A 26,791-nucleotide genomic window follows, 5' to 3' on the forward strand; every position below is an offset into this window, starting at 1 on the left:
GCTGGGCGAAGCCTGGCCTTGAACCCAGTGTAACCTTCAAACGCCTCTTGGAACCTCTGAGCTTGTTGTGGAGGAAGGGCGGCCCAGAGCTGTAAGGAAGGAGGGGACGGGGCAGAGGGCAGAACCCCAGGACCCTTGTTCAGCCCCAGCGCCCAAGAAGTCCTGGGCTTCCCTCAGTCTCACTGTCCCTGGTGTAGAAACAGACCCCCGCTGGGAGGCAGAGTTATGTAAATAAGGCCTCTGTCTTAGGACCCTCCGTTGCCCCAAGTGCTGGGAAGTCCTAGCAAGAACCTGGTAAGACTAGCAAGCCAGTGATGGTATCCACCGCCCTTGGCCCGCTCTTTCTGAGTCGGAAGCGAGTGCGAGCTGGGGAGCGCTGGCCCGCTGGGGGAGGAGTAGGAACAAGAGAAAACTGAGGCCCGGGATATACGCTGCACCCCTACCGAAAGCCCCCGCCCCGAGCTCTGAGAGAGGCGACTTGTTCCCGCCCGTTTAGGGAGAGGGCTCCCAGGAGCCCCGGCCCACGCTCTGCGCCCCTGTTGTCTGGACTGGGAGAAAAGTCAGGACGAGTAAGGTGATGCGGCCTGTTGTCACGGCAACGCCAATCCTTGCTCAGACCGCGCTTCGCGCTTCGTGCTGTGAATCAGTGGAGAAAAAGATGGGCTCGGCCCTTCCCTTCACGGAGCTTCTGGTCCGAGGGAAGGCATGGAAAAGAAGAGGCGAACAAACGATTCCGAATGCAAATACGTATCCGATAAGGAAACAAAACGCAGAGAGGACAGTGGGCTTACTTTGGGAGGGTCTCTTTTAAGAGGTGATATTTATTACCCTGTGGCGAAGGGTGGGAAGCGTCAGCTTACTCATGAGCGCACGGTCAGAGTGTTTGGGCTCAGGCCAAAGTGGGTCCAAACGGCCTGAGGCAGGAGAGTGCTGGCTCCTTTGACGAATTTAAGGACGGCTTTTCTGAGGCGAGTACGCAGGAGGTGCCTCCCCAACATCACGCAAAGGCAGGGAGAGATGCCCAAGGGATGAAGAACTAACTGAAAAGCTGATGTCAACCAGTGATTCACAGTTTAATTTGAGTTATCATGTCAAAGGGAGGCAAAAATGCTCAGGAATCCGTCTTAGGCTGACCTTGAATTCTGTTGCCCGATTTTACGTTAAGATTGTCAGTAATGCTGTGATTTTGTTTGTTTGTTTGGTTTACTACGAAATAGAATTCTATTTTGTACCATGACATGTGCCTTTAAAAGCAGGAGAGGACTGTATTCTCAGTGGGGGGGGGGGGGGAGGGAATGACTAGAAAGAGGAAGTCTTGGGAAAAAAACAAAGAAGCAAGCCAAAGCAGAGACAAAGCTCTTATCTGCACAACCCCAGATTCTGGTCAAGGAAAGCTCAGAGAGATCAGAGACAAGTCGTAATCTGTGATAAACAGATGGAGAGACTGGAGGGCTGTTGTCAGTGGAGAGGCCTGGAAAGAGCCTAAGGCCGTGGATTTGGGGAATGGAATTTTCTAGGCCAGGTCAGGCTGCCCGACAGGCACAGTTAGTCTGAGAAGCACAGTGATTGTGCGGGACCATTTTTTGCAAGGCCAGGGAGGCGTTGATCCTGGTGCGGGCGTCGAAGTTTATAGAATGTAAGTCTGCGTGTGCATGTGTATGTGTCCACGCTTGTGACAAACATTTCACAAGGTCAAATGCAAGTTTGCTAAGGACCTTCCCAGGCCTCAGAAGAATCTGGGCAAGTGGAGGGCCCTGAATCTTAGACTTTACTCACTTCGCACGTTCAGGTCCCCTCACACTGGGCCCGGCCCACGCATTAGGGCCTAACTTGACTCAACGTAGGAAAAAGGTGCCAAACTTGGATCGTACGTTGGGAAAGACTGGGGAGAAAGAACGAGGCAGGTTGGAGTTAATCGCCAGAACGAAATGCGAAATGCGGCTGCAGCCGCAGGTGCAGGTACGGGATGGGAGAGAGAACCAAGCCGGTCGGCGGCGGGCCTTCTGTCTCCTCTGCTCGACGGCAGCGAGGATGCCCTCTTGACTCAGAGTCTTCACGACTCTGTCCATAAAAGGGGACTGTGACCACAGTCCCAATTGGCCTGTGACAGGTGCACTTTAGGCTACACCAAGTACCGTGCACATTAAATACCGCAAACGTTGAATATGCTTAACTAGCCTGAGCCTCTGAGAAAAGCAAAGGTAGTAACCCGAGCGTGGAGAAATGCGCATTTCCCAGCCCCTCGACTTCTCTGTCTTGCAGTCTTTGCCCACCTCTCAAGGTCCCCAGTCCCCTCATCTGGCCTTCGTGGTCAGCCACCCCCATCCCAACCCTTCATGCCACCCAGCGGATGATTGCAATTTACCGTTAAACCTATAATTTTCCTAAATAGATCCCTGAACTCTAACTCTGTCCTTTTTGCCGTCCCTGTGAAACATGCCCCCAAGTCGCATCTCGTTCACTCTGTGACCTGTGAAATAGCTACTTTGATCAATTTCGGGTCAGTGAATTTATACTCGGATTGTAAAGGCAGGACTCATGTACTGACCTTTTCCAGAGGTATTTTTTTCATTGAGCAAGATATTTTTTCATTGAACTTTCTGAGCATTCACTACTATGTGTCAGTCACTGAATTAGGCCCTAGGGGGTATTGCAATGACTGAAGGAGTCTGTCACCCCGTGGGAAAAACAGGAGCACACTGCGATTCGTGCTGTGTAAAGCGCAGTCAGGGCACTTGGAAGGAGGTCCGGGAGAAAGCAAGGAGAGGCGTAAACGTTCACAATCTGAAATACCGGTTCCAGCTGGCAAAGGACAGAGGACTCTTAGCCCGTCCTTCAGATGACAACCTGTGAAAAGTCTCCCTTGCACTTTGACCAATCGATGACTTGGGAGCTTGAGTATTTTCTGCCCCGGACCACATAATCCCTGAGGTGTCTTCCTGCTCCCAATCGGGTAAGGGCTGGGCTGGAACTGTTTCGCAAGAGCCTAAATGTTTGGCAGAAAAAGTGACTGCTAATTTATTCTTGACTCCTACCTTGCTATAAAACAGTGCACAGTGAGATTGACACAGAGAAAGTCACAGACAGAGTGACTTAATACAAAGTTTCGTCTTCAGACAGTAATGTTGCCCTTTATGCAGTGATGTGTAGGTATTAGCTGGAATGGTAGCGTCTACCTGCAGTTTTCCAGTGGCTATAAATCCATTTGTTCAAGATTCTCTCGTATCTAGGGGCTAATCCTCGCCCTTTTAGCTCTGTGAGAAAATGCTGATTGTGAAAGTAACTGTCCAGGCAGGTGTGGTCTTGAGAAGCAAAACGCTGCAAAGTGCTTTGAAAACATTTAACTGTGATGACGGATGGAAAGGTGATAGAGCGACTTGGTTTTGCCAAAAGAGAAGATGGAATGAAAGCGAAACATGTACAGCAGTTCTTTTCAAAGCAGCGTGAAGAGCTTTGCTCATTTAGACCACAGATCCGGTCTGGGCATCCCTGTCCGTGAGGCACCTAGTGCATTTCTTAAACTTGACACGAGGACGGTTTACGAGATTGTGAATATCCATGTGGCCTCGGTTTTCTGACGCTGCGCGCCACGTTTCTGCAGTGGGAGGCTTAAATGTTCGAAATGACTAATAATCTCCAGAGGTGCTAAAACCATTGCGACCGATAAGTAATCCTCGGGGGCCACAGAATTGTTTTCGCTCCCACTTTCGCGTCTACACACCCGTCCACCCACCTCCGTCTGCGCGGGTCTCAACCAGCAATATTAGCGGGTTCGACTCATGTGTTCAAAGTCCAAAATAAAACCGAATAATGCAAATCCATTTTCAGGTCTTTAATTTTTTAGTGTGTTTCTTACAATCATAATCTCTCTATTTCATATAACTTGAAAACATTTTTTCCCCTAGGAAATTTCGTAGCATCCTGAGCTTTATTAAAAATCATTTCCGTGTTTCCGTTTATTACAAAGAACAAAAGAGAAAAGGCCGCAGTTCCCTTCTCTCGTGGGTTGACTCACGCCCTCCTACGAGATGCGTTTAAGCCCTCACCCCTGCTACCTGTGAACGCGGCTTCATTTAGAAAATAGGTCTTCGCAAACGTGATCACCTTCAGATGAGGTCATGATAGATTAGGGTACACGCTCATCCAGTGACCAGTGTCTTCATGAGGAGGGACATTTGAACGTGGATACAGACGAACAAGGAGGACTCCATGCGACGACGGAGTCAGAGATCGGTGGTACGCTACCGCAAGCCGAGGGATGCCAAGGATTGCTGGCAGCCCCTGGAAGCCAGGAAGGCAAGGAGAGACCCTCGCCGAGAGCCTTCTGCAAGAGCATGGTCCTTTAGACACCTTGAATTGGGACTTCGAGCCTCCAGAACCGTGAGAAAATAAATTTCTGTTATTTTAAGCCACCCAGTTTGTGGTACATTGTCACGGCAGCGTTAAGAAACTAACATATCTTCTTCGTTCGCCTACACTGTTATATTAGAAGTTGGATCCCTGATACGGTGTTTGCCTTTGGAGGGTTTACGAATGCCTATGCTTACTTCTGAGACAGGCAAGTTGTATCGTACAGGTGACTTCTTATCTCTTGGGATGCACAGAGTCCCAGAGGAATGTCAGCAGTCAAAAGCCAGAGTCTCCATATCCTGAGCCTTAATGGCAGAGCCAAACGGGTAGGCCAGAGAAGATTGCAGGGTTGTTTGTTACCAAAGGTTGGGAACTTGGTCTCATGAAGGTGGCTGCTTTGTAGTTAATAACTTGGGAATTTCCATTGCAAGTGAGCTGATCACCTTGGGATACTCAGAAAAGATGTGCATTCAATGAAGTGATGCCGACAAAGGTTGCCTGGTTTATCTTCAGCAAATGTTTCTCCTTGGTTTGACCATTGGTTCTATGAGTTCTAGAAAAGAGATGGTGGCATTTGACATGATTTTATTGTTTACTAATTCGTGGTTTGTAACTTTCACCAGGCGGGAAGTTAGGGCGGGCTCTCGCTAGGTGGCTGCTAGTGCCCTGTCATAGACTCGAAATCATAAATCAAGTGTTTTTGTCCAAGATCTTGATGAAAACCATTTTCTTTGCAAAACTGACCATTATTAAAACAGATAAACACAGTGGCCAGAAGACGGCAGAGTGGAAAATCTTACAGCAAGAGATAGGGAAATAAGCTCCTTTGTAGAGTTTGATCTTTTTATATGACAGATCCTTAAGCATTATCTACTTATTTATTCATTTAAGTCTCAATCTTATACTCAAACTGCGATTTTTTTTAACCTGTAACGAGCTAATGGCTTTGAGAGTATAGGTTGGGATAGTAGGATCCGCCTGGAACTCCTAACGTAATTTAATCCCAGCCATACTAGGAAGACGAGACGCAGGCTTTCTCCTGGTGCGCAGAGCTGGGGCCGGACTCTCACTAAATCTGGTAAATAATTATACAACAACCCAGATAAAGAGACAGTGTGTCCGTAGGAAGAATATGGTCAACACAAGAAATTAGACTTGAAGAAGCAAAATTTGTCCCGCAAGGGACACTGATGACTTTTTTGAGTTCGATTCATGTTTAAAATTAGTTAAATTAACATTTCATCTAGGTATTTTGATGGCACCTCAAAATCAGTATGTCCCAAACTTACATAGGGTCCAACATACAGCAGGTAGGTGCTCGAGAAGCGCTGTTGAAAGAGAAATGAATAAATGGCTCATCCACCCTATCCCAAGCCTAATCTCTCAGGATTTCTTTTATTAGTTAATGGTGCTGACACTGAGAGTAAGTTGTCAAGCTAGAAACCTTCAAGTCAACTCATTCTGTCCTCTGACACGGCCCATGTCTAACTGATCACCGTATCAAGCCACCTACCATGTCTACCTACAGGTACCTGCAAAACGCATGCGTACCATCTGGTCTGTGGTTCCCAACTGTCCAGCCTGATGGCCCACTGTGGGCATTTGAATTCCTCCCTCTGGTAAGTCCCACAACCTTCCCTGTCATTATTATTTATAGCCACGTCTCCATCCTGATTATCACCTCCTCAAACAGCCCTTTCTTACTCGTCCCTGAATACCTGGTACTCAGTCTCCGTGGATGATGAAAACATGGTGACTGAGTGGAAGGACACCGTGCCGGGGCCGAGGGACCTTCCATGGACGCACAAAGCACAGTCTCTGGTCAAACCCAGTTTGAGAAGCAGCCAACGGGCAGCGGAGAAGCGGCAAGCTCAGGACCGGCCCAGAGCACAGCGGGAGCACTCAGCTGGAAGCAGAGGTGAGAAGTGTCTGTTATTTAAGCCTCAGGCAAAACCTTTTGTTGAGGCAGATGAGCGTCCACTTAAAGGGAACTGGCGTCTGCACTGTGACACTTGGATGTGCTCTGCCCTCATCTCCTGGGCCAGCCGCACTGCTTACCCAGCACCTGGGAGGGGAGGGCGGACCGAGGAGGGGAGAGAGAGGCAGCTGCAGCTCGGCTTTCTAACCTCGCCACCAAGTGCGCCTTGTGGGGCGGAGGGCAGCCCCCCAGCGGAGTGGAGGGCAGTCCGCCCCCAGGAGAAGAACAGTTGGCACCCCGCAAAGATTGTAGGTGGATCTGGAGGTCCTCTGCCTCAGGGAGGAGACGGAGGCCCTGCCTGGAGTTTGTCCCCAGCCTGGTCTCTTTGGTCATACACTAGAATCCCAATCGGCATAACTGAGGAGGTTCCCTTGGTGAATGTCAGGGGACCACGATCAAGCTTTTAGCTCATCCTTGAGTGTGTTTCTATTTTATTGTCCATAACTTATTTGGAGCCAGCAACATCCTATCATATGACAAACGGTACGTATAATAGGATGTTGCTGGCACGGAGCAAGTTCCTGAAGTGGGCAGGTGGGTGACTTGGTGCCGTGAGTCTCTCTACCCAGCGTCATCTGGGAGTTCCTTCCTCCAGAGGAGCAGGGGGCTCGGGGACGTCGGTAGAGCGTGGGGCTCCTCAGCAAGGCAGCAGGTGCTGAATTCTAGTCTCTTCGTGTTGTTGACCGTTTAGTAGACTGTGGCCCCAGCACATTTTACTTCAATGCTAGACGACATCCAGGGGAAGATAAGGCCATTTCAGCCTAACGAACTTCTCGGAGCGAGCGACTGTCCCAGCACGGATCGGCGAACCCCAGCAGAACCGCCGGCCAGTCTTCTGAAGAACTGGCATCTTTTTTCCAGTGATGCCATTTGCTGATAGGTGGTCTGCGATCAAATCATTTATTCTATAGGGTGGAAGTTGCCTAATACTGGCCTGTAGAAAGTGCCAATCTGTCGCCGTTATGGACACTCCATAGGAAGTAAAATAGAGCCTATGAAGGGGGTTTCTCCATGAAGTTCAATGTATTCACGTAGTCTAGATTATTCTCTCCCATATGTTCGGGACTTCGAAAATGCCCTTTCTACCTCAATCTAAGCATGACTAGGCTGACAACTCTAGAATGTGGGATGTCCTACAAGACTTGCTTGGGTTCTTCCCAAGAATCAACATCATGGAAAACAAACGATGTTTTAAAAACACACGGGGGACTATTCTAGAAAAAAGATGCTGAAGAGATGTAACAAACAAATCCAATGTATGGATGAGGAAAAGAAACCTATAAAGGAGATTTCTGAAACAATTGAAGAAATTGGAATATGAACTGTTTATTAGCTGATACTGATTTCATGCTAATTTTCTCAGGTGGAACAACAGTATTGTGGTAGTTTTGAAGAATTTTTTTCCCCTAGGTGGAGCATGGTGAAGTATTTACAGGTGAAATGGTGTGACGTCTGTGATGTTCAAATGTTTCCACAGAAATAAAAGTTAGACAGAGATAAAACAAATGTAGCTAAATGTAAATGATTTGTAAATATAAGGAAAGGAAATACGGATATTTATTGTAATGTTATTTTAACTTTTCCATAAGATTGAAAGAGTTCAAAATGAAAATCAGGAAGAAAAGATTCGATTCTTCTTGATAAAATATTTTATTGGTACTATATGTTGGATTGTACTGGATTGTACTCTGTTGCATGATATAAACTACTTCGAAGTGAAAGCATTTTAGAAACCAACAGCTCGATAATCCCCTTTCTTTTCCGAGGGATAGTCATGGGCGATAGTTGTTTGTATTAATACCCAGAATAAAAACTCGTCTAGAGACTGCTGCCCCAGGGCTTGGCTGGTGTTACTCGGCGTTGTCCAACACCCCTAATGTCACGGCACATACAGAAAATGGTTAATATTTGTATGGCCAATGGGGTGAGGCTGCTAATGTCTGGAGGCACCTAGCCCAGAAGCCCTGGCTGTCCCCAGGATGGAGGGGTCACTGTCTTGGCACACCCATGCGCCATCTGGGCCACACGAGTGTGCCATTGCCCACAGGCTGAGGAACTCTGCTTCCGTGCATGAACGTGCTGTGAACTGTTCTAAACACGATCTGAAAGGTTTGCTGGGAAAAAAAAGAGATCTCATACACATCCAAACACACCGCGGATTTGTGCTTATGATGCTATGGACAAGGTTTAGGTACAGCACCGTGCATTTGCGAAAGCACTGAATACCAGAGCAGTGACCTATCTCTCTAACACGATTCCGTCTGTATCATCGCTCATCACAGCACTCGTTAGGATAGATGCTCGGTTGTAACAAGGTCAACAACGAGGCAAACTCCTACAGGAGCATATGGAGCAAATTCAGGAGCTAATGTTCTATCTCTGGTTTTTGTGATTCAGTCCAACTTGAATATATTGAGATAAGGCAAGAAATAAATCTGAAAACAGAAGCCTAGAAAGAAAAAGTTAACCAGGCTTAACCCAGCCTTTTTTCATGAAGGAACATTTCACGTTTAAAGCTTAAAATTCTAAAGTTCTAAATAATTAATTTAAATTCGTTGAAATTTCTCTATTAAGAGGCTGCTTTAGTGCAGAGTAAAGAGTCCCGGCTGGGCCTAGGAAGGTGTCTCTTAAGCCTCTGGTACATCTGAAGAGCCTGCTGAGCCTCTTAAAAACACCGACACCTGGTCTTCCTCCCCGAGAGGTTCTGCTTCAGTTGGCCTGACACTCTATTTTGCAAATGCTTTCTCCCACCCCAGGCGGTTCTCATGTGCCACCCGATGCTGAAGCCTCCAATCGGAAGAGAATAGTGAAACACTGAGAAGTGCGAAGTGTTTTACAAATACGAGAGCTTCGTTTCATGATGTAACTAACCACTGCACGTTCCTGTCTGTCTTCTCCTGATTTCCCAACATGCTTCGCTCATTCCAGTTGGAGTCTTTTTTTCTCCTGGGCTCCCGTGGCCTTATTCTTTCTGTTGCCTGGCAAGGACCCAGGTACCTGTGGTTGGCACGAAAGAGGTAACTGGACAGCATCAGCCTGAGCACTTGTGAGCGTGCCTTCTTCCTAGAGCCAAACGCTGCTGTCTCTGTGTCCTTTATCAGTCTGGATTAATCATGCTTTCGCTTCCTTCCATTAACGTGGGCCCCTCAGAGTTCTCGGCATTGGCCAAACGTCTGCATTGTGTGCCAGGTTGGTTACCTAAAATCAAGTAGTTGGGCCATTGCTTAATTCTAGACTCAGATTCAACCTTCTTTTCTCATAAGACAAATCTGATGGTCAAGAGCAAGCACAGAAGATGATGTATGTGTACTGAGGATAAAAGTAGGATTTTAAATTGATGCTGAGATTTGCAAGATTCAGCTAGAGTGATCCAGCTAGAGAAGTAAAGCCACACAGGTTCAAGTATCTGAATAATGATGATGATGATGATGATGATGATGATGATGACGACGACGACGATAGCTACTCATAGCGTTTGCTGTCAGACCTTGTTCTAAATGCTTTACATCTGTGAATCCCTTTAATCTTCACGACAACTATTTTTATCATCCCCACTTTACAGATGCGGAATCTGAGGACAGGTTGGTTCAAGACTGGATTTTGCCATTCATCAGCGGCATGAGCTTGCATATGTCTCTTACCCTTTGAGGGCCTCGGTTTTCTGATTGGATCAGTGAGTCTCCGAGGCTCCTTCCTACTTGATGGTTCAGTAACTTTGTGAGTTATTAGTTCCTAATGATCTCTGCTCTCCTTGTTCCATTTAACCCAAACAATTCACTTCTGCCCATTTGTCTTGTTGGTTTGGTGCAGTGATTTATTCTTTTCTACCCTTACTTTCTTTTGTTTTCTATTAATTTCTCTTCTACATTTTGACAGACTTCTTCACGTCTGGATATAGATGGCTTATCTGCATATGTCAACACTGGAGTTTGGGGACTACCATGTAGGAGCTGATTACGACAGCTCGGAACATTAGCGATTCGAGCAACATCATTTGCCTGAAAATAATAGCAGTAGTACCAGCTGAGTCACGACACCTCAGTGTAAGTTATTGTTCTGTTTCATAATATCTTCATAAGTGCTGATCATACCATTGCTATTACCCTTGTGAATTAAAGAACGGTACTCACAGTATACCAGTGCATCCCAAAATGATGCAACTACAAAGTTAAGATTTTCCACTTTCTTTCCAAATTTGAAAGTGTGGACAGTGATATTAGAGAAGTGGGAAGAAAAATACTCAAGCGACTTAAGAGGACTGAGGTACTGCTCACTCCGAATGGCTAGAGAATCAACGGACAGGATTCTTCTCCATGGCAACTTATTCATTCCAGAGAAACAACTTTCTAAAGGGGAAGCTAAATGTAAAGACGGCAAATTTCAAAATCATTCAGGTCTTTTCTGCTTTGCCATCGAAACCTTGAAATGTGTGGTTTTCAGTTCTTTACAAGCAAATCTGACTGTTTTCATCCTCACCGTAGTAAAGACTTATGGAAAAGAGGCCATGTAGATGATGAAAAGTGTTCTCAGCCGTGTATGTCTACCTGGCACTTCAAACACCGAATTCTCTATTTTACATAAAACCATGAAATTTATGGATTTCTCCAAGTATTCAAATGACTCACATCAACGAAGGCGGTAAATATGCTGGGCCAAAACACCATCGGAAACATCTTTGTCAGCAGGGAGCAGAAGTTATATTAATTAAAATGTTCTGAGAAGGTACAGGGCGCACTCCCGACGAGTCACAAAACTATTTTAATCCCAATTAAGGATGTTTCCTCCTGGCATCTAGCAACATAGGGTAGTGGAATAAAACGCCTGTAACTTGGAGAAGTAGAATAAAACGTGTGCGGCGGTTCTACCAGGCGGGTCACAGACTCAGACTGCATCCGCCAAGCTAGGAAGGGGGTATATTCTGATCAACAGCCATGCTTTTAGTTAATTGATGTTTATTAAATCTCCTCTCCATGTTCAGAGACGATCAGGAAAAGTACAGAGTGAAAAGATCAGGAATAGGTAAAGTTTGGGTAGAAGAATGAGGGAGTTGGGAAATTGAGAAGTAATGGAGGGAGCTGCCCACATGGGGTGCAGCCTGCGCTGAGACCCCGATCCCGGGGGACTGGAGCTTCAGCATACAGACCCTTGTCTGGGAAGAAATGATGTCACCAGGATTTTTAGCATAAGACCTAGATTGTAGGGTAATTTGGTGATTCACCATGGAAGCTAAGTGTTTTCTGTATGGATTTTGAAAACCTAATAAAAGCTATTGAGACATTTTTGTACCGGACCTCATCCCATGTACAGACAACACAAATCTTTGGATGTAATTATGAGCTGACATTTTACCCGTTGTCAAGAACTTCATCATTAACGCGTTCAAATATTAGTGAACAGATACTACTTGCATCATTGGAAAGGGCGAGTTAAATAATGCAGGCCAAATAAGTGGGAGGTAGCATCGTGTCTTCTGGACCTCACATTCTCAGTAAAGCATCAGTTTTCTGATGCTCTAGGCTCATCTTCCACATCAGGAAATGATTTGAGATGCAGGAATCTGGGTCAAAATTCAGAGATTAAGTGTTAGTGTTCCTTAAAAAAGTCTTTCCTGACTGAGAAGAGAGAAACACCACTTTTTGGTTCGTGAGGATGTAGAAGATTGAGGTTGTGAGTATGAAAATACTTTTTTTTTCCATCTTTATAGCTGAAAGAGCATTCTTATTCATAGACTGGATTCCGTTGGCACTGGCGGAATTGACATTTGAGAGAGGAGACAGCAGCCAGCTTCCGGCCGGGGCTGGGCTCCTGGACCTGCGCACGTCCCCCCGGGGGAGGCGGCAGACGCAGGGGGCCTGGCGGTGCCGCTCGTGTGCGCCCTTGGTTAATACTCCGTAGAGCAGAACCCAGGAAATGGACTGTGTGACACCCGCGTTCGTCCACATGTGTAGCTCTGTCAATTAAACGACCAATAAACAGGCAGCTTAATAGAACATTATGCCATAGATTACTCTAATCGGCTCAGCATATTGATTTTTGAGCATTCTCAATTTGTTGATCAGAACAAAGTTTATTCTTTTTTAATTACTTTGCCAATTTATCGTCGTGTTCCATGGCTTTTGCGATATTTGCTTCTCTGGAGTTTTACATTGTGCAAAATGCCCTGCCACAAGTAACGCCGAATCGGTCACTTGAACGGCTTTAACATGGTCAAGACGGCCTTGACCTACTTTACATCGTGAGATTAAGTTGCGGTGACAAAAAGATGGATAGATAGATGTAAAATCGTCGTGAGGGGGATTTGTTTTTTTTTGCCTGGATTCAATCTAAGTACATCTCAAAAAAAAAATTGTAAAATAGAATCTACCAGCTAAAACTAATGAGCACAAAACTGCATTGATTTGGCCCAGGGTGGACAAATAGAACATCTGGCATTTTTGGCACCAAGGACACATCTGGCATTGCTGGAAACGTTTCTGCAGAAGGTGCAGATGCAGAAATGGGAGAATTGGTACAAACAGCGCAGATGGAACAGTTGGAGCAGATGACAGTGGGCAGAGCTGGCGATGCTGGCACAGGTGTCATAACCTCAACAGCTGGCACAAGTTGTGACAATCCTGGGATTTCTTAGTACAAGGCACATGTTCATTTTGGCTTTGGCTGCAGAGAGATAAGAGCATTTTATAATTAGTAAATGTGCCATTTAAAAAAGAACTTTTTTCCCCCTTCCATCCTTAAGGACATCCACCTCCAACTGTTAAAGCTTGGAATGTAGAACATTTTTGCAAATGAGAATTTCCCTGAGAAAGCCATAATTGATAAATACAGATTTTATAGAAGAGGTAATTAGGTATTTTTTATTCTGATAGAGATAAAATTCATAAATGGGATTTCGTCATAGGAGTTTTGTGGGAAATAAAGGTCAGATTTTTGGAAATAAAAGTACACTTTGCATCTAATCCAAAATTTGTTATTGAATTAAAGGGCTATTTGTTTCTGAAATATAGGGAATATTTTCCAATTATATGAAATTTCCTGTAGAATCACACTTGAAGACATGGTACAGAATTGGAAACCTGTCTACAGAACAGGTTGGGAAATGAGAAAAAAAAATGCTGGAATACATAATATGGAGAAATCATGATATTGCCACTTTCAAATACCAATGGGACTTGGCTCTAATTTCATCTAAAATGCTGTAATTTGGGTTTGAATTAAAAATACAATATCGTATAACCTTTCGAGCAACAACATTTAACATCAGACGAAAAGTTGAGAGAACAAAGCAACTCATTTGTTAGTGGCTAGAAATCACTCTTTTCTTCTAATATTTTCATTGTGACAAAAGTACATTCATTCACATTATGGGAGAGCCAAAAACTATTACCTAATTATAAAATAATAAAACAAAACAAAGGATTAAATCATGGTTTTAAATCTACATACATGTGCTCTTGAACATAGTAAGTGTTCCATAAATTCTTGTTGAATAAATGAACCTACTGTCTAAGAAATACCAAAATTAAGAATTTTTTAAAAATCAACAATCACCCTCCATATTAATGGCTGCTTTTCTATTAGGAAGAAACAAAGGGAATCAGTTCTCGGTTCTTAAAGCCTCAAACTTGACATATACATTTTAGCCAACTTCATTACCCCAAGGGAAATTATAGATGAAAAAGATTAGGTGAATGTCAGCTACTCTATGTCTCAGGTAAACCCAAAATTCTTCAGGCTTTCCAGTTTGTCTTGAACTACAATCGGCATAATAAGGCAGCTCCTGTTCATAATCAATGCAACATAGGGAATGTTTTATGTGTTCTGAGACTTTTGAGAAAAGGGTTAATTATTTCTCACAGGATGCCAAGTTCTTGATTCTTGACCATTAAAACCATGCTTTGTTTCCAGATGGCTGTGTGTGTGTGTGTGTGTGTGTGTGTTTACCTGTATTTAATTTTAAAAAACTGATTAAAGTCATTGACACATATTTGATTTCAATTTCTCCGTTACTTCTGCTGTGTTATAACCTCATGGTGAACCCAATGAAACTATTCTTATTATTCAGAACCTTAATTCTATCACTTAACTTTAGTTCATTTCTTGACTGAGGTGACAAAAATGTTTCTGCTTCAAACAGATAAAATACCTTAATTTATTAACTGTACTTTTGTGACATAGAGCAGCTAAGAGATTCTGGAGAGTGATGGCAGATGAACGAGTCTAGATGAACAGGCTGGAAATGTCCACCTCCTTTCTCTTCACCTGGCCTGAAACACCCTTCGTGGCCAACACGCAAACGAACATCGCTTGTAATCAATGAATGCTGTGGGAAAAGTGACCAACTCCGGGGAGTTACAAATATGGAAGTTCCCAGGCTTTGGCATTTGAGGAGTCGGCAAGAGTTTTTCCTGAAGAATAAAAATGAGGGTGACTCATTCCTTTGAGCCTCTGCCTTTCACAGGAGTTAAATGAAAATTAACATAAAAGGTGCGGTCTGCTGCGATGTGATGCCTCTAGCATTGGTCCAGCCACTACGTATTTCTTCGCTCGTTGAATATTCCAATTTATTGGCATCTGGTCTTGTGTAAATACCCCTTTCCTCCTCTGTGCTTTAGGACACCGGAATATGCTCTCATCCCACCCTTCACACGCTCACCCCGTGTCGCGCCTCTCTCCACGGTCCCCGACTCCCCGACGCAGCTTCTCTTCCCCGCTCATGGCACCGCAGGATACATCTTCCACCCTAGGCTGAAAAAAAAAAAAATACCTGTTATGTCGGAGAGGTGGGGAACAAAAATAAAGCATAGCCATGTAAAAGGAACCATTTCCAAATACGAAACAAAATTCCAAGGCAAATGTACACATTAATTTCAGGAATTGAGGACATTATGTCCCTCTGCCTTTCCTGTGCCCTCTCAATGCGTCGGCCACAGGCCCCCAAACAGTCCCAGCACCTCTTTGAGTGTCAGCTCACACACCTGCTACGGCCCCGAGCTTGTTGTGTTTCCCTTCCTGGCCCCCCCCCCCACAGCTGTGTGATGATTATCAAGATGCCACGACGCACTACGAAACGACCCGCGCTTGTTAGTTACTGGAAGCGAGAGGGGAAGAAATGTGTAAGAATTAGGTGGGGGTGTGTTTTTTCGTTTTTGTTTTCTAGATGGAGACCACAGTAGGCCTGTGGGAAGATTATTGAGCTATTGTTTAATTGCTTAGAATTGAGCTTATCGTTGGTGATTTGTGGTATAGAACCTGCAGGCAAATCGAGATTTAAGCTACGGTCTATTCCCCCAAAACTATTACACTGGTATTTATCAGCGTGTTATGTGAATAAACAATTGATTGATTGAAGTGTAGATACATTTACTCTTTTAACCATATTTTAGTATGAAAAAATTTAGAACTTACAAAATAAGTAGATAGACCAGAATAATGAGGTCTCGGGGATCCGTCACCTGGATTTAAAGATTACTACCATTTTGCCCACCCCGGGTCATCTCCCCCACTGTCATCCACTCACACACTTCCTCCTCCCTTTTCTGGAGTATTTCAAAGCAAATTCAAAATGTCATTTTGCCCTAACGTCAATAGACAAGGGTGATTTTAAAAAACACATTGACCCAAACTAACGATAGTTCTTTAATATCCTCTAATTCCTAGTCCATCTTCAGAGTCCCCTGCTTATCTCAGAGCTGTGTTTATACAGTTGGTTTGTGTGAAGCGGGTCCCAAACCAAGTCCTCGGTATGTCTCATAAGTTTATTTAATCTTTCTTTTTCATTTCATTCATTAGTTGGATAAACCAGGTCATTTGACCTTAGAATGTCCTACTTTCTACGCCTGACCAAGTGTTTCCTTGCCAAGACATTAACCTGGCCTTCTATCCCCATGTTATCTGTACATAGGTAGGTAGAGCTCTAGGCTTGATTCAATTCAGGTTCCAGTTTTAGGCAGGAACATTTCATAGTTGGTGTTGAGTCATTACTTCCATTTTCATCACGTTTTGGGGCGTACAATATCTTGTCCCACTTTTAGTGATGCTAAACCAATCGGTCCGCTCGAATATATATACTCTTGATCCTTCAGACTATAGACTATGCTCATTTATTCCCACACTTCTTTTCACATAAGGATAACTCAATCTCTTTACATAATCACCAGCAGTGCTTAAATTGTTAGCAAAAATTCTTTGATATCTGTTTTAGCAGAGAACTATCAATGGCGATATCAAGTTCACACACACAAACACATCTACGCAAACACATACACCTGGAATTTTTCCATAGCAAACTTTACACGTGTTTTCTTGCCTGTGCATTGTTGGAGGCTAAATTATAACATGCTTTGTGTGTCCCAATGCACAGGCCATTTTCAGGTTGACCAATGAGTAAGAGATTAGATCACTGATCAGTTAGCAATTGCAGTAATCAGAGTAAGTATTTGTCATCTGGTTAATTTCAGCCGTATTTGCAATAGAATTGGGTCAACTGTTCACTACTATGTAACCAGTTTATGAGTGATAGGTCCATTGTTTCAGGAATGCTAATAGTTAAATGAATTTAAGTGTCCTACTGTATTATTCACTGCTTAGAAATTCATCATTGTGGTTGTCAAATATTTGATGATTACAATGTGTTAGATATTACATGTTTTTTTACTTCCCATCATTGATAAAGAAATAGAATAAAAGGAAATATAACAAAATATTTAGAAATACTTATATGATAAAATAATTTCAACATATAAACATTCAAACTGAAAGCCTATGAAAACCTGTATACTAAATTTGATTGTTTCATATAGATGGTTACAGAATAAATACAACTAGATGTATATACAATTACATATTCGATAGACATTTCAAATGTTTTACAATATTTAATTCTTATCTGTGTCCCAGTTCGCTTGAAAATAAAAGTGTTAATATCACTGGTCTCGGATTAATGCATAGAAAATCAAATGTTTTTTTAGTGGTGATTAATGATAACTGTTAACACTCCCAGTGGCAAGAAGACATTTCAAATTTTTATGAAACCTTAATTATGAAAAACGTATTATTTCTGTATGCAGTTTGAGGTTTCATCTCCATTATTTCCTCTGCTCATTACGGCAGCCCTGGGAGAGAGAACACACAGGAGAGAGAGCTGAGTCAGGGAGGGATCGAATGTCTTAAGCAAGGCCACACGACCGATAGGGGACAGAGCTGGTAATCGGGGTCACTGCACAATCCAATTTGGACTCACTGCATTCTGCTCTGGAGAGAAAATGTTTAACTTACTTCCACCGACAGAGCTTTGGCTGTTCTGAAGCCTGGGACTGTCTGAGGTGCCGTGGAAGCTTCCGGTTTGAACTCCACCCACCTACTTCAGGGCTCCCGTGAGCCTTAGTGTCAAAAGCTTTTCCAGAATCTGTTTTCTGTTTACCTGATAGAGGACATTTGATTGCCATCGTAATTCTCATCTCTCTTGGGCACCTCCCTTTGAAAACCCTTTTTTTTCCTCCTTTTAATGCACACTGAAAAGCTAGGTTTTAATGTGGTTTCCTCTTCTTTTTCTTTCTTTTGTAAGAATAGAAAAAAAAGTTGGAGAGAAATAAGGTACAAGACTTTCGTAAAATAGTCATAAGATCCTCTAATGAGATTTTTCTCCCCCTCAATTATGAATGGTTTTCCCTGGAAACCATCCTTTTAGTTAGTTTCTCTCTCCTTCCTAACAAATGTCCACTCTATGTTGGGGACAAGTTCTTTATTAAGCTCCACTAGTTTCTGACATTACTTCTTTCATTGACCCAACTTTTAAAAATTGCCTTTCTTGTTCTCCTGTTCCCCACATTAAAAAATATATATATTTAATTAGAAATCATCTTAATTAAATATATTAAATAGAGAAACATTGTTTTCTATATGATGTTTTTCTAAACCTATGGTAAGACTATGAGCATTACAATTGAGAAATATTTTCTCATTGATTAGTATCCCATTTTGGGGGTCTTTTTGCTGGATCTAGAGAAAGTATATGGTGATTTTGAGACAATTGCTGAAGTGAACTTAGGGAAAAATCAAGAACTTGCAATTGAGATAAAGAACCGAGCCACAAAAACAAGCAAACAAACAAACAAACATTGAAAGGACATCTCTTCAAAGCTGTATGGATTGTAATCATTATGAGAAAGATCTGCCAGTCGTCATATTCATTTTAAAAAACAAAGTGAAACATATTTAAATTATAACCAAAAAATTAGAAAGACATAAGGAAATACTTTGAGTAATTGTTTAACTCTCAAGCATGATTTTTAAAAACTCTTGGAATTTTTAAGAACAACACAAAGCAATCATTAGTCTTGATTACTGGAAGGCTGGGAGATGAACAGGAGGCTTGCTGGAAAACCAGGTTTGTATTGTCACCTCCTCAAACCTCGGTATCTCTTTACTCTTCAGAGCCCCCCCTTCAATAGGGCTGAGATCTTTTTTATCATTTGACTCTAAACGTGGGCCATTTCTTCTTCTTTTCTCTTTCTCCTCTCAACTTCCATCTTCATGATGACAGACTGCATTTAGTAATTGCTGTCTTTTGTAATTGTTGTATCTCCAAATTGGCTGATTAGGGGAGAGACCCAGCTGTCCATCAAAATGGTGGAAAGTGGCTGAAACAGCCATCCCCTGAGCTGGAGGAAGTTAATTGCACTTTCGGCGGCTGTCCCAGTAGGAGAGATGCTGAGGAGGGGCCCCGGGAATCCCCGTTAGTGCTATTTTTTTTTTTTTCTGAGCACGTCCATTTGTAACCTGGAAAAAAAATGTGGTAAACAGCGTGTTAATTAGATTTACAGATGAAATTAAATCAAGAAGCTTTGGAAGCACACCAGTGAATAAAGAGAAACGCTACGTGCACAGTGTTTCCGAGGTTAAAAATAAGGAAGGGATCAAACAAAATGAGAATTAAGGCAGATAGGTGTAACTCTGATGCTTTGGAGGGATGGAAAACAAGCTACAGAAGTCAGCAGCAGGAGGGGAATATCGGAAAACAGTAATGCCAGAGAGACCCGGAGAGAGTGGACAACAAATTAGATGTGTTCGCAACATGCCGCGGAAGCTAATGTGATTTGGGGCTGTATGTGGAAAGACGTCGCATCATCAGGGGGACGTAGAGTAATTTAGTGCGCTTGGCAGAAGCACACCTGAAATATTGTATTCAGGTCCATGTTTCTTGGGAGCAGACAGAGGTAGAAGAACTAGAGGGAAATCAGCATAAAACAACGGAAGTGATTAATAAGAGATGGGCAGATTTACGGAAAAAGTGAACTCTGCGATTCAACTTAAAAGAATGACAAGAATGGAACACTTAAATTTAAGGGTGTTTCCCTGAACTTTTACCTATGAATCAAGAATGATTAAAGTGTAATGAGCATAGACGTGTATGTTGTAGTTTAAAATGGAGGACTCAAATTTGCAAGAGGGAAAATTAATTGTGAATAAAAACTACGAGATTATTATAAAGTATCTTTTCAGGGGAGTAAAAGGAGGCCATGGCTGGAAAATATGAGTTTACATTGGTATCATACTTTTCATTCCAAAGCCATTAGATTTGCCCTGACCGTGACCTTTCAATACTGAAGAATCGAGCGGATCTACTCATTTGTCAGAACCTCAGAGATCTCCCGGATGCTCGTTTCACTCAGAGAGGTCATTTTAAAATTTGGTATTAGTGTAAGTGCTTGTGGCAGATGGCTTATCGTTTCCATCTTTTTGGAGGCTCCTGATATCTGCAAAGGCAGCGATCAAAAGCAACAATCGATCTGCCATGTTATCTCTAAGCGTGGCGAGAGGCCGTCATTTAATCTGAAGATTAGCTTCTGATAGCAAAGGAAAGAGATGTTTAAAAATCCCAGAATCGTAGCTGGAGGAACAGCATTTTGTACTAGCTAATGAGGCTAATTTGTTCCTAAAATACAAGTTGCTGTGCTTCCTAAATTAAAATTCACATCTGATGTAAATACAGAGGATATAAATACGGAAAAGAAATGTATGCTGTATTTTTTATTTTGCAATTTGGAGCCTATTCTAAATGGAACTTTTAGAGCAGTAATTTTATTCTGTAAATTCGGAGAGATCTTGACTTCCTGGCTTCAAATACCTGGGAGGAAGAGGATTAGCATTAGTTTCACAAGAAAGAGAAGAAAGTGAGATGATTTCTTCCTGGCTAGAGATTGTAAAGTGCATTGCCTTGGAGATTATTTCCTAGATCGTTGTGATTCTCAACTTTCTCATCTGGAAAATGAACATGAGGGAGTGTATTGCTTTCAGAGTAATTAAATAGTCCACTGACAAATGCTTTATTAACCTTTAGATATTTAATTAAATCGGCTGAGGAGAAAATTCTTATTCCTAAATCGAGAGGCTTCTCTCCTTCTATTATTCACCATTGTGTTGTGTGAAAGGTTTTCTCATTCTTTTGATTTCGAATGTTACCAAGAACAGAGCAGAGACTTTAGATAAATTAGAGCAAACAATAAAAGACTTTCAAAAATAAACAGCATTAATATTCTAAATACTATTTGATTGATTAGCTAGTTAAAATAACAGTTTTAGAAGACATAGGTATTCTCTTAATGGGGCAATAACACTTAATGTAGAAACTAACAGATTATACGGAGCAATTATCCAAAGTATTGTTTAATATCTAGTTTTTCTAAGATATTTATGCTACTAAGTTTTGCTTTTAAACACTGGGCTCTGATTTTTGGCATATATCAGAAAAATTAGCTGCCTTAGCCTTTTCTCATTTTTATTTTCAGATCCAGGAACCAGGAAGATGTTATGTTATTTATATGACTTAATCGATGAATTATGTCTGGGATTTTGAAAACATCTGTAACAGGTAAACTTTGCCCTTTCTGATACCGATAATTCACTTTAAAGCAATCAAAAGTGTTACTCCAAGGAACTTATTGCTGCTCACTGACCAGCCTTTGTCTTCATAACAGACCAGCTGAGAGCCACTGAAGCTGTAAAAATAAAAATTTTGTGTAGCAAATGGTTGATAAAGTTGGAGCGAGAGTGTGATCAGATGGAGGGAAGGGAGGACCTTTGTGCGGAGCCGAGCGCGAGCACAGAGCGCTAACGCGCTGGACACGCTGCGCCGTGGAGCGCGAACTCCTTCCCACGCGCTGCACGCGCTGCGCCGCGCCTCCTGGCCGCGGCCGCCCTGCCCGCCTCCTCTGGCTTGAATATCACGTCCTTTCCTGTCTCTAGGACTCTGCACTTGCTGTTCCTTCTGCCTGGAATGCACTTCCCCACCTCGCTAAGTGGCCGGCTCTCTCCTGCCTCAGATCTCAGCTTAAATGTCACTGCTTCGGAAAGGACTTTCACCTTGGTGCTGCCCGCCACCTTTTCTAGAACTTACCCTCCGTCATGTCACCCTCTTTTCCTGTCGCCCTCCTTCCTCTTCCTTTGGCTCTCCTTCCCTTTTCTCCCATAGGACTTAACACAAAGAATCCTGCTTCTCTGGCTGCCTATTTATAGGCTGCTTCCTCTCTTAGAATGTCTATTCCACAAAAGCAAAACACTTGGCTTCTTTGTTCTTTGCATTTCCTGGTGCTAAGAACAATACCTGGCCCATAAAGGTGGGCCGATATTTCTTAAATATTAGATAAGATTTTATAAATCGCCTCATTATACATTTTTTTTTCAAGCATGTCTACTTGTAGAAATGGAGGAGGAAAGAGACTTTAAACATAGTTGTCTTAGAAGACATTCAAGGCTATTTCTTGACTACAGCTAAATCGCATTATCGGAACATAATAAAAGTTGCCATCTTCAGCAAACATCTGAACTCACGACGGCTGGGTACCACGAGCAGAAAGGCAACCAATCAATAGGTTGGATTTTTTATGTAGATACAGAGGAAACTGGAAGACTAATAAAAGGACACGGGCTGGAAGGTCGTTGAAGTCGAGAGCCTTCATTTCAATAACTCTTTCGGATCTACTAAAATAACCATGGGACGGACATAAGATACACCCACAGCCTATGAATAGGCTGTAAGAGAATGGGATACCGTCACATGACAGACGCTGGGGCAAGGCCAGTGGGGAGGATGGATGCAAAGTAGGGTCCAGCCTCAACAGAAGAGCGCTGCCAGCACCAAGCATTGCCCCCCTGCCTTCTCCAAATAGCGGAAGCCTGAAATGAAGGATCGATCCATGGACACAAAGGAAAGAACCCAGGCCTGCTTCAAGGGCGGACCAAACAGGAAACAAAATCTGTGTTTCCTCTCTCCTTCGGAGTTCGGTGAGACGGTGAGCCGGTGAGCCGTGCCACGGTTCTAGGGGAGGCAAGCGAATCTCTCCCAGGGTCATGGGCACAAGCGCAGAAGGAAAATATACCTGTACAGCAGTCCTTTCTCAGGGTCAGGTCTCACGTAAGAGCTGTGTGCACATTAAGTCCTACCACACCCTTGTGAAAATACATCCTGTTATTATCTGCATTTTTATGGACGAGGAAACCAAGACCCAGAAAAGGAAACAATGTGCCCAAGATCGATCAGCTAGTAAGTGGCAGAGCCGAACTTGACCTGGATGGGCTGACTGCAGGGCCAGTAGGGACTGAGAACTCACGCCTTTAACCCCGAGATCTTCGTTTTGAAAAAGGGATGTGTTTTGCAGCCCTCTCTTACCTATGGAAACAGGAAAACCAGAGTCAGGTAGCAGGGAATAATTTTAGGCTAATAGTGCTTCCGATGCCTGAAAAACGTGATAGGAAAAATGCATGGAGATCCAACCAACTGTACTCAGCCGCCTCCCAAGGGGGGCGATGAGGAGGAGGTCCTGCCTCTTTCTGCAAGCACCGTGGCATTAGGCATGGGGCGGAACGAGAAAGAAGCATTTACGACTTCTGGAACAGAGTCCACTTGGGCTTTTCCACAGGCCCGGCACTCACGAGGAGAGGCAGGATAGGAAGGACATGAGCCGTGGACAGAGACAGGCCGGGATTTAATCTAAACTTTATGCCTCGGTTTTCTCATCCACAAAATGAAGTTAGTAATATTTACTTCTCAGAACTATCGCGAGTGTAATTCATGAAATAAGACCTGTGAAAGTATCTAGCACATGGAAGGCACTCGGTACGCGTTAGCGCTGTCTCTTGAAACCAGACCAAATTCTTCTTTGTATACGGTTGAAATTATGCTTAAGATCTTGTGTGGCATCAGAGTGAGTTTCTCAGCAGGGGACATGGAACACACAAAATTAGTTTACCCATTTGCATTGGGTGACAGAGATAGAGGGCTTTGAGCACAATTCGGATTCGAAGTCACTGAAACCCACACCAGTTTCGTTGCTGAAGGTACAGACCCAGGTTCGGTGATGACGGGCATCATGGGCATCCGATGAGGAGTGAAGGAGAATGAAGTTACCTTGATGGCAGCAAGAGAGTTAAGGCAATGAAACTGGATTTTACCCCTCCAGAGTCCAACACTCGTTCCTCCGAGTACAGTGAGTTCCAGAGATAGCACATCATGTACCGATAATGAAAATAACTCTGTGAACAGCACAGAAGTACGTTGGGGCTACTTCCACCCACACAGAGATGAATTTTATGTGCAGAAGCCCAGTAGAATATAAATGAACTGCTGTATACGAGAAACAAGAAACAAAAGGCTGACACTTGGGATATATCTCAAGAGGAGTTCGCTCTATCTCCCAAAGTAACATCGTGGACACAAGATCTCCTTCTTGCAGGGGGTTAGCTGGTCACACACAATGAAATGTCACGCACAGTGTGAGCGAAAGCTTGCATTTGGAGGCACTGTCTCAAGAGCCTCTGGTTCCCGTCACAAACTCTCTAGACACTCTTAGATGTCCCCTTATTCAGGACACACTTTACTCACAGCAGGTGTTTGTTCATTTTGATAAATGTCAGCTTCTTAATACTCGCTTTGGAGAGAGAAGGGTGACAGAATCGGTTTTGCCCTTGTCGGACTGATGGCCCTTCTTCCACAGTGCTCCCTGGGGGGGGGGGGGGGTGGCGGAGCAAGCGGCGAACACACGTTAGGGCCGGACAGCTTGAGCTGGCCCAGACCCCTTTCCCCTTGTCAGTGTAGGTGACTCAGCATGGGCAGACGTGGTCCTGCCGCCGTTGGACTGATGTAGACTCTGGGGAGTCCCCAGCCTCCCATGATGTACAAGGAGACAGGAAGCCCAAGGCTTCCGAGTGGGGGCCCTTGGGGTTTCTGGAGTGCACTAATGCACTAATGGAGTCTCGTTGTTCTGCTATCTGTCACGCTGCTCCCATCCCTGCCCGTCCCTCTGTTCTTAGTTGTTTGCTCTCTGAAGGCTTATTTCATCAAATATCCTGCTAAGAGAGAGCATGGAATGTATGTTGACTCGCTCAAGCCAAGGCGCTGTCCGAGGTACCACACTCTATAGTTAGTTACTGCAAACTGCTGTTTTGCTACCAGAGGGTATGCTTCATTTCTGCTTCTGTGAAATCTGCTTTCACAAATATGAGCATAACCGTGGATAAAGGATAACTTGATTACATGACATTCATTGAGAATTTTGAGATAAGGTGTGATAAGATGAGATGTGACTTTCCACACGGCTGTCTTTCCAATGTTTATTTAGAAGTTTAAGAGGAGCATCAAATTGAGGTGTGTCCAATCTCAAAAAATCTACTTAAATTATAAAACAATTCTGACACATATGGAATTTTAGAGTAAAAAATCTTATTTAAGCAAATTAATAATGTAACCATTTTGCAATCTGGTTAAAGCTTTTGTTTGAATACATTCAATAAAAAATTCCCCAGAGGCTAAGTCTCGAGGAATAGCTTATTAAATATTGCTGTTACTCAAAAATGGTTTCAGTCTTTCTATTTTTCTGTTATAAATGGCCCACTTCTATAAAGGTGGCAGTTGCTATGTCCCTGCATGCAATTGGCATGGTTATCAAAAACCTCTGATTTTTTTCAAAATTAAAATTTTCTGTGAGTGTTCTCTTTCTAACAGCGGAATGACTGGCTGAAGAATATGACATGACTTTTCAAAGGATACACAGCTATCATCATATTTATGGAAATGTAAAGCAAAATAAAATAGAACAGAAATAAAAACAAATTCCCCGTTGGGAACTTCCGATCAGAGTTTATTATAAAGAGTGTCAAGGTAAGGAACGAGGAAGAAGGAGTCAGAACATCGGGGTTCTAGTCCAAGGTGCTTGATCACCTTGGCAAAGCAATGCTAGTGAGCTTCGCTGGCCCTATCTAAGCCAGTCACTAGAGCAATGCGTCTTCCCCTCCATGAAAATGTATGGTGGTTATCTAAGATGGAGATTACGCCTGTTCTTCCTAATGCACGATTTTGTTAAGTATCAAAGTGGATCAAGTTATATAATAATAAGATGTAAGATGTTATGAATACGGAAGCCATCCAGAGTAAATGGCATGGACGGATCGAGTGAGTGGTGTTTTCAGAGTTATTCTTGAGGCACATTTGGATCACAGAGGTGAAGGCCGAACTCTTTGTGTTAATTCTGGGCAAGATTTAAAAATTTCCACCTTATGACTTGGGACTTATTTTTGGGTCTACTAGAAAGCTTATTTATGTGTATGTTTTAACCATGGCTAGTCCATTATCTTTCTCTGTGCAAAGCCCCTTAGGTGGCATTTGCATTGAATGGTGTGATTTTTGTTTTCAAAGAGGGAAATTTTACAAATTGTGCTTCACTTTTATTTCAGCTTGAGCTGTTTCCTCCTGGGAAAACAGCTTTTTGCTTGGCAAAAATGGATGTGAAGCATTGGCGAAAACGAAAGGCCGTTTTTATTGCAAAGAAAACTGCCTTTTGCTTTTGCCAAAAAAAGCAAAACATATGAGACAAAACCACAAATATTTCCCTGTTTGCAAACCCTGCGAAAACGTGATTTTTCACCAGTGGTGAGAATATTTTCCCACACTACTCTTTCCTTTTCTAAAAATTATGGTTTCAATGGTAAAAGTCATAATTTACACCTATGAAACCTCATTACTATAATCAAATGTCATGAATAGTGGCATTAGGCATGCTGAATATGTTTTCTGTCGGTGCTAATATTGGAGGAGATACAGCCCTCAAACAGTGAGATACGGCTTCGACAAGGTGAAATAGAAAAGGTACTGACGAGGGCGGACCCCTGACATGAAGCAAGAAAGGTTGAAAAGGAAAGCTTTCGGGTTCCATTTGGGTTTAGTACAGAGGCTGTAGCTGAATGACTTAAGACATAGGAGAACAACCATAAAAGAGAATGTGCTGGAAAGAGCATTGAAATGGCGTGTGAGAACGTTGGTCCCAGGGCCGAGTGCACACGTAGCTGGTTGTGCAATCTTTGGCAAATCGGCTCAGACTCCAGGGGTCTCAGATATCACGTGTGAGAATGTTAGGATTCAATCAAATGACCATTCGGATTTCATCCTGATCTGAAAATGTGCAATAAGCAGAT

General features: G+C 43.2%; 1 long non-coding RNA gene across 1 annotated transcript; it reads right to left on the minus strand.

Moving 5' to 3' along the window:
• Window positions 1-11,738: 11,738 nt before the first annotated feature.
• On the minus strand, window positions 11,739-17,681 carry LOC118613330. The gene is made up of 3 exons (XR_004955373.1): window positions 17,603-17,681; window positions 14,982-15,073; window positions 11,739-12,985 (listed from the first exon to the last, which is right to left on the minus strand). It is a non-coding gene; the product is annotated as an uncharacterized LOC118613330 (long non-coding RNA).
• Between the last annotated feature and the right edge of the window lie 9,110 nt (window positions 17,682-26,791).

The sequence above is a fragment of the Rousettus aegyptiacus genome, unplaced genomic scaffold (assembly GCF_014176215.1).
Source record: "Rousettus aegyptiacus isolate mRouAeg1 unplaced genomic scaffold, mRouAeg1.p scaffold_m13_p_18, whole genome shotgun sequence".
Lineage (NCBI taxonomy): Eukaryota > Metazoa > Chordata > Mammalia > Chiroptera > Pteropodidae > Rousettus > Rousettus aegyptiacus.